At 38.4% G+C, this 9,390-nt stretch overlaps 1 pseudogene; it reads left to right on the top strand.

The window, feature by feature from the left end:
• Positions 1 to 7,050: 7,050 nt before the first annotated feature.
• Positions 7,051 to 9,390, top strand: part of LOC102818826 — a 4,404-nt pseudogene continuing 2,064 nt past the window's right edge.

The following is a 9,390-nucleotide window of genomic DNA, read 5'->3' as shown; positions in this document are numbered from 1 at the left end:
TGCATTAGGCAAATCTGCTACATAAGATCTCTTGAAAGTGTTCTAGAGTAAAGATAACAGTTTCAGAATGAAGGTGTGCCTGACCCAAGCCATGATACTTTCATTAGCCTCAGAAGCATGTGAAAGTTGGACAATAAATAAGGAAGACCTTAGAAGAATTTATGCACTTCAATTATGTTACTGGAGAAAATATTAAGAGTATCATGAATTGCCAAAAGAATAAATAAATATGTGTTGGAATAAATTAAGCCAGAATGCTCCTTAGAAACCAGGATGGCCAGACTTCATCTCTCATATTATCATATCAGACATATTATCATGAGGGACCAGTCCCTAGAGAAGGACATCATGATTGGTAAAGTGGAGTATCAGCGAAAAAGGCGAAGACCACTAACTAGATAGATCTGCACAATGGCAGGAGCAATGGGCTCAAGCGTAGCAATGAATGCGAGGTTAGTGCAGAACCAGGCAGCGTTTTGTTCTGTTGTGGATAAGATCACTATGAGCCTGTACTGACTCGATGGTACCTAACAACAACAACAACATAATTAAACTAGTGATATTAAAATTAAAAAAAAAAAAGGACAGAAGACTATTATCAGAATTTTTCTCAGTAGACCTTAAAAATCTTTAGATATTTTAAGGCAATTACCTTAAAGTAATCCTAGTAGCTCATATTTATGTTTCTAACCAATCACTGTAAAGCCCTTGGTTTGATTTTCCCTAGTCTTGCAACTTTTAATCAGAATGTTGCATCTTTATTTATTAATTTTACCTCATAAGTATGCTTTTGCTACACACTAAGTGAGGTAAAAGGAGCTCTGGTAGCATAGTGGATACGAATCGGGCTGCAAACCCGAACAAGGTCAGCAGTTCGAAACTACCAACTGCTCCGCGGGAGAAGGATGAGGCTTTCTGCTCCCGTAAAGATATGCAGCCTCGGAAACCCTGTTCAGGGTCGCTATGGGTTGGAACCGACTCCACGGCACACAACAACAAATGAGGTAAAGGAATCCTGGTGTGGCACTGTGGGTCAATGTGCCAAACTGCAAAGCTGTTTAAACTGCCAGATTGGCAGTTCAACCTCACCAGCTGCACCTTGGAAATCCTATACGGGTTGCTATAGGTCCAAATTGACTAGAGGGCATTTAACAGCAACAACAAAGGAAGTAAATCTGCAATGAACAGAAGAGATAATAGTGAACTTTTTTTTCCCCTTTTTTCTTTCTTAAAGCCTGTTTACCATTGGTTGAATGGTTTTGCTTTTACTTAAATCACTTGTCATGTAAATAAAAAATAAAAATCATTACAGTCTTATTTAATGAACATTTTAAATAAGAATTTGAGACAGATACATCTTCAGTTGGCCTTCTTGATTTTAATCATCATCCTAGCACTCTGACGCATAATGGCTAGTATGATTCATACAGAGTTAAAATTACACATAACATTTTCATGTTCGACACTACAAAATATCTGCTAGGAATGGGATTCGTTTAGAAAATCATTTAAGTATTATTTGTACAACATCTTACCAACAACTAAAACTAAAAGATCACTTCCTGACAAGTCAAGCCTTTACTGGGTTTCATGTTGTTGTTGTTGCTGTTGTTAAGTGTTGATGAGTGAATTGCAACTCATCAATGTACGGCTTCTGAGGAGTAGTTGAACTACCGACCTTGCAGTTTGCAGTGCAGTACTTATCCTACAGTGCCACTGTTGTTGTTATGTGCCGTGAAGTCGGTTCCAACTCATAGAAACCCTGTACAGGATTTCCGAGGCTGTAAATCTTTACAGGAGCAGAAAGCCTCATCTTTTTCCTGCGGAACATCTGGTAGTTTCAAACTGCTGACCGTGAGATTAACAGCCTGATTCGTAACCACTATGATACCAGAGCTCCTATAGGAGTCAAAATATGCTCAGAATAAATCGCATTTTTAATTGTCAAAAGTTGTTTGTACTTCATCTTTTATACTTAAGGTATTATACTATAAAAATGGTGAGAATTTTAGAAACTATGCATTTGAAATTCTTATATAGCAAACCAAAAAGTCTCAACAGACATATTTCTCATATTTCATCCTTTAAGCATTAGAAGCTATTTGTCATCAAGTCAGTTTTGACTCCTGGAGATCCCAAGTGTGTCAGAGTAGGCCTGTGTTCAGTGGCTAATTGTCCAGCATTAGATGTCAGGTGTTTCTGGGTAAACTCAAATGGTCAGATATTCAGTTAGCAGTGGAGTAGTACTTTCAGCATATGCACCACCTGGAGTTGGTTCCAATGCATAGCGACTTTGTATAGGGTTGTTAAGGCTGAAATTCTTTAGAGGAGCAGAAAGCCTCATCTTTTTCCTGCAAAACTGGTAGTTTCCAACTGCTGATGGTAGGATTAGCAGCTGCCTCCTAACTACTACCCTAAGTGTTCCTGATAAGACAATTCACAATTCATTTTTAACTTGTCATTGTGAAGTTAATAATTAATGTGTCTTCATGTAAGTGTGCATGCTTCATGGACATATGTTACCTAGAAAGAATACCATAGAAAGTCATTCAGCATTCTCTGGAATTGTAGGAACGTTTTTAACGATGTGGTTGATTTCACATGTGTTGTGATCCATGATACTGAAGCTTTCTAAATAAAGCCCAAGGTCATTGACAAGAAAATATTGATTATTCTAAAAGATAAGTTGTTGTTGTTGTTGTTATGTGCCGTGGAGTCGGTTCAGACTCATAGCGACCCTGTACAGGGTTTCCGAGGCTGTAAATCTTTACGGGAGCAGAAAGCCTCATCTTTTTACCGCGGAATAGCTGGTAGTTTCGAACTGCTGACCTTGCGGTTCGCAGCCCAGATTCATAACCACTAAGATAGATAAGTAGTTAATAAAAAAGAAAAGAAAAGCTGTACATATCTTCTATACAAGCTAGGTTAAGCACCACTTTTGAACACAAAGAGATTTGCATTTGTCTAGACTGTAAAACCTCAAGTTTAGATAAAGAATCAGGAAATACAGCTAAGAAGCAGAAAGGATAAAAGGAACAGGGCATTATTAATGCTTATCATTCCTGAGGTCCATGCAGTTCAATGACAGTTTCAAAAGAATATGCTGATAAAGGACTTGCCTCTAGTTTGACACAGTATGTGGTGGTTCCAGTAAGCCTCTTGTGGAACAAAGAAAGCTAAGACACTTCTGAAGCATGAATAGATGAATGACAGTTTTAAACACAAGCAGCAGTCTTTCTCTCAGGTTTTTGTTATAATTATATGTGTGTGTGTGTGTGTGTGTGTGTGTATGCCAGAGATATAATTTAAATTACTGCCACTAGTTCCAGATATTTTTATGAAAGCATAAGAAAACCCTGAGATGGTCAGGAAAGAGCATTGCTTTGACCTCATTATAGATCTTAAATTTGTTAAATCTCACTTAGCCATATTATGGAAAACATTACTGTGTTAGCAATGATAATACAAAATATTTCCGAAAATACTGAATGTATGGTTTTTATTTATTCTACCAAGTCAGATATTTTTAAAATATAAAGACAATGAAATGAAGTACACTTTAAGGTTTGATTATCATTTTGACTATAGAAGATTTATTAGAGAAAAATAAAAATAATTTAAAATTGAATCAGTATTTATCTCATTTGGCTTATCTGGTGATCAGTTTACCTACATATTAATGCTAAATGTCTTTTACACTGGTCCTAATCTAACTATGACAGAATAAAGTTTTCAAAAGTACATCAACTTGAAAGTTTTGTTTCTTAGTCCTTTAAACAAATTAAAGAATTACTTTGTTTTTTTAAAGAATACATGTAAAAGGTATAGAGGCATACAAACAGAATACACTTTCTGACACTTTATTTTTAATTTGCATTATCATAGTCATGAATCCAGAACTTGTGTGAAAATAGTCAAGTACAAATATATAAGAGTCCTGGTGTGGTGCTGTGGGTTAATGCGCCAGACTGCAAAGCCGTTTGAACTGCAAGGTTGGTGGTTCAAGCTCACCAGTGGCTCCTTGGAAACCCTATACTGGGTTGCTATGGGTTGGAGCCGACTCAACGGCACTTAACAACAACAACAAATATATAATTTCCAAATGTTTCACTAAGCCAGCTCAAAAAGTTTGTAGAAACAGGGGATCAAGAGAACCTTTAAATTCATTTTTAATTTTAAAATAATGAATGCAACAAGTAAAGCACTTAAATATGTTAGAAGTATAATTTTAAAAGAAAATTAAACTTTTAACATATTAACAAAATTTTATTTAAGTTTGTATTCTTTGAAAGCTATTCAAATTGACTTCAGAATTTTTTTTTAAAATGGTGTGATATGCACAAGATTTTTTATAGGAAAATATCATAGAAGGAGAGTTTCTGATCAGGTAAATGTGCAGTCTTAAATCGGTGGTGGTTGTTGTTGTTAAGTGTCATCAAGTCAGTTCTGTACAGGGTTTCCAAGAAACGTCTTATGGGTTTAAACCGCTGACCTGTGGCTAGCAGCCCTGTGCTTATCCTGAAATACCACACTAGGACTCATTTAATATGATTTTGTTGTTGTTAGTGCTTCTGAGTAGGTTCCTACTCAAAAGGACCCTGTATAAGATTTTCAAGGAGCAGCTGATGGGTTTGAACTGACGACCTTGTGGTTTAAAGTCCCGGGTTGATCCTAACGTGCCACACCAGGAGAAGCTGTTGTTAAATAATTCTCCAAACAAGTGCTACATGTTCTTATTCTCAGCAATAATGTACAAATACCCCTGTTCGACACCACACTGGACGCTACCAAAATGTTTGACTGTTTTCAAAATAATAGGTGGTAAGAATGATCTGTCCATGTTCTTTTATTCTGTTTTAGTTTACTTTACTAGTTTATATTTAAATATGTATATTTGTTGTAAGTAGTCATTTTAATTTTTCGAATCGGTGCATGTAAGTAGTCTGAGTAATTTCTAACGTCTCTCCAAAGGATATCTTTGTCTCAACTCTTGGAATCTCTGAATTTTAAGGTTATATGATAAAGTCTTTGCAGATGTCAATAAGAATTTTGAGTGAAATTGCCCTAGATTATCTGTAGGTGTGCTATGCTTAAGCAGAAAACCAAAAACTGCATCCACTGTCATCAAGGCAATTCCAATGTACAGCAACCTCATAGAAGCTTTCCAAGACTGTATGGAAACAAATAGTCTGATGTTTCTGCTGAGGAGTGGCTGGTGAGTTTGAACTAATAAATTTGTTGTTAGTAGTCCAATACCTAACCTACAGTGCCCCCCCAACCACTCATCTGTCAGCTTGTAGCATGGGGGGGTGGGATTGCATATTGTAGCATTGGGAGGGAGGTCATATTGCTGGAAGCTCTGTAGCCAGTATTTTGAATGTCTGCAAGGTCACCAATGGTGGAGAAGTTTCAGCTGAGCTTCCAGACTAAAACAGACTCAGAAGAAGGAAAGGCAGACTACTTCTGAATGTTTAGTCACTGAAAACCCTATGAGTAGCATTGGAACACTGTCAGATAGCAACGGCATATTGCATATTGAAGCATAATGAAAAGCACCAGAATATTCTTAGATATATTGCCATAAGATGAGCACTACAGGTTGGAAGGCACTCAAAATATGACTGGGAAAGAGCTGACTTCTCAAAGTAGAGTCAATCTTGATGACAGGAATGGAGTAAAGGTTTGGGGACCTTCATATGCTGATAGGGCACAATTCAGAATAAAGAGAAACAGCTGCAAGCAACCATAACTAATTGGAACATTGACTGTATGAAATATGAATCTAAGAAAATTGAAAGTTGTCAAAAATGAAATGGAATGCATAAACATTGATACCTTAGACATTAGTGATTTTGAATCTGACAATAACACAGTTTACAATGCAGGAAATGACAAATTGAATACGAATGATGTCACATTCACCCTCAAAAAGAACATTTTTAAGATCAATTTTGAAGTATAATGCTGTCTGTAGTAGGATAATATTACAAAACTAAAAGAAAGATGCGTTAATGCCACTATTATGCAGATGTACACACCAACCACTAAAGTCAGTGATGATGAAATTGAAGAATTCTACTGATTTGTTCAGTCTAAAATTAATAAAACATGCAATCAAGATGTTTTGATAATTACTGGTGATTAGAAAAAAGAGTAAGGGTAAGTATGTGGAAAATATGGCCTTGGTGATAGAAATAATGCTGGATATCATGATAGAATTTTGCAAGACAAATGACTTCTTCAGTACAAATACCTTTTTTAAACAGCTTAATAAATGATGATTATGCAATACTCTTCACCAGATAGAATGCACAGAAATATAATTGACTATATCTGTGGAAAGAAACAATGGAAAAGCTCCAAATCACTAGCCAAGATAAGGCCAGAGGCAGACTATGGAACAAACCATCAATTGCTCATACACAAGTTTAGGTTAGAACTGAGGTAAATTAAGCCAAGTCCACAAAGGCCAAAATGTGACATTGAATATATCCCATCTGAGTTTAAAAGTCATCTCAAGAACAGATTTGGTACATTAGACACAAATGACCAAAAACCAGAAGAGATGTGTGATGACATTAAGACTATCGTAGAGGAAGAAAGCAAAAGTTCATTAAGAAGACAAGGAAGAAAGAAAAGAACAAAATGGATGCCAAAAGAAGACTCTGAAATTTGCTCTCCAGCATAGAGATGATAAGGAAAAGGAAGGAATGAGGAGTTAAAAGAACTGAACAGAAAATGTCAAAGGATAGCTACAGAAGGCAAAGTCAAATATTATAATGAAATGTGCAAAAGTCTGGACTTAGAACACCAAAAGAAAAGAACACATTCAGGATATTTCAAGCTGAAGGAACTGAGGAAAACATTCAAGCTGTCATGGGAAATACTGAAGGAATCTTTGGGCAAAATATTGAATAATGCAGAAAAAATTGAAAGAAGATGGAAAGAATACAGAGCCTCACTGTTCCAAAAAGAAATGGATGAGGCAGTGGCTTCGATCTGGAGAGGGAATCATGTCGGACAGGAAACCATTATACCACCACCCAGGCCATGCTCTCTGACTGCTGCTGCCTCCCACACCCTTGTCTCCCATGCACATTAAAGAATCAAAACTATGACTTTACAATCAATAAAAAAGGAGAAATCTTTGAATTAAAGACTGAGCTCAACACTGAAAAGAAAGAAAAGAGGAAGGAAGTTGTGAAGATAGGATTGCTGCTATGACGGTGGGAAAGGATGTTAGCTAGCTCTCTCTTTCCAGATGCAGTGAACTGTGTGCAGACTGATAACCTGGAACTAAAGAAGCTTGTGTGTCTCTACTTGATGAACAATGCCAAGAGTCAGCCACACATGACCATCATGGCTGTCAACAGCTCCGTGAAGGACTGTGAAGATCCCAATCCACTGATTCGAGCATTGGCAGTCAGAACCATGGGCTGCATCCAGGTGGTCAAGATTACAGAATATCTCTATGAACCCCTCCACAAGTGCTTGAAGGATGAAGACCCCTATGTTCGGAAAACAGCTGCTGCCTGTGTGGCAAAGCTCCATGACATCCATGCCCATATGGTAGAAGATCAGGAATTCTTGGATTCTTTGCCAGATCTCATAGCGGATTCAAATCCAATGGTGGTGGCTAATGCTTAGCAGCCTTATCTGAAATCAGTGAATCTCACCCAAACAACAATCTCCTTGATCTGAATCCACAGAACATTAATAAACAGCTGACAGCCCTGAATGAGTGCACTGAACGGGGCCAGATTTTCATCCTTGACTGCTTATCTAATGACAACACGAAAGATGATGAAGAGGCTCAGAGCATCTGTGAGCAGGTAACACCCTGGCTATCTCATGCCAGCTCAGCAGTGGTACTCTCAGTAGTAAAAGTCTTAATGAAATTTCTAGAGTTGTTACCCAAGGATTCTGACTACTACAATCTGCTGCTGAAGAAGTTAGCCCCTCCACTTGTCACTTTGCTGTCTGGGGAACCAGAGGTGCAATACGTTGCCTTGAAGAACATCAACCTAATTGTCCAGAAAAGGCCTGAAATCTTGAAGCAAGAAATCAAAGTCTTCTTTGTGAAGTACATTGATCCCATCTATGTTAAACTTGAGAAACTGGACATCATGATTCATTTGGCAACCCAAGCCAACTGCTCAGGTTCTAGCAAAGCTGAATGAGTATGCCACAGAAGTAGATGTTGACTTTGTTCGTAATGCTGTGTGAGCTATTGGACGATGTGCCATCAAGGTGGAGCAATCTGCAGAGTGATGTGTGAGCACTTTGCTTGATCTTATCCAGGCTAAAGTAATTATGTGGTCCAAGAGGCAATTGTCATCAGGGACATCTTCCACAAGTACGCCCAATAAATAGGAAAGTATCTTTGCTACTCTGTGTGAGAACTTAGACTCACTAGATGAACCAGATGCTCTAACAGCTATGATTTGGTTCGTGGGAGAATATGCTGAAAGAATTGGCAATGCTGATGAATTACTGGAGAGCTTCCTGGAAGACTTCCATGATGAAAGTACCCAGGTACAGCTCACTCTGCTTACTGCCATAGTGAAGCTGTTTCTTAAGAAGCCATCAGAAACACAGGAGCTGGTCCAGCAGCTGGTCTTGAGTTTGGCAACTCAGGATTCTGATAACCCTGACCTTCAAGACTGGGGCTATATTTACTAACACTTTCTCTCAATGGACCCTGTCACAGCAAAATAAGTAGTCTTATCTGAAAAACCATTGATCTCTGAGGAAACAGATCTTATTGAGTCAACTCTGCTGGATGAAATAATCTGCCACGTTGGTTCGTTGGTTTCTGTATACCTTAAACCTCCCAATGCTTTTGTGGAAAAAAGTCATGGAATCCATCACAAACACTCACCAGTTCATCATGTCAACAGTCCTGTTAGCACCACCACTGCAACCAACCTGGAACAGACTCAGGCCATACCCTCTCAAGGCAACCTGCTGAGGGACCTTTTGAACCTTGACATTTGTCCACCAGTCAGTGTGCCACAGGTGTCCTCCATGCAGATGGGAGCAGCGGATCCCTTGGGAAGAGGACTAGACAGTCTGGTTGGGCAGTCCTTAATCCCATCATCAGTGCCTGCAACCTTTGCTCCCTCACCTACTCCTGCTGTGGTCAGCAGTGGTCTGAATGACCTTTTTGAACTCTCCACAGGAATAGGCATGGTGGATATTTGGGTCCTAAGGTTGTTTGGCTGCCTGCAGTAAAGGCTAAAGGCTTGGAAATTTCAGGAATAGTCACTAATCGCCAAGGGCACATCTATATGGAAATGAATTTGACCAACAAATCTCTACAGCAATGTGAGAAGAACAGGGTTCTGGGATACAGAGATCGAGCCATGGTTGGAATGTGGAAAAGGGGGG

Source organism: Chrysochloris asiatica, unplaced genomic scaffold (assembly GCF_000296735.1).
Source record: "Chrysochloris asiatica unplaced genomic scaffold, ChrAsi1.0 scaffold00010, whole genome shotgun sequence".
In the NCBI taxonomy this organism is placed as follows: domain Eukaryota; kingdom Metazoa; phylum Chordata; class Mammalia; order Afrosoricida; family Chrysochloridae; genus Chrysochloris; species Chrysochloris asiatica.
This window is presented reverse-complemented; position numbering and strand designations above follow the sequence as displayed.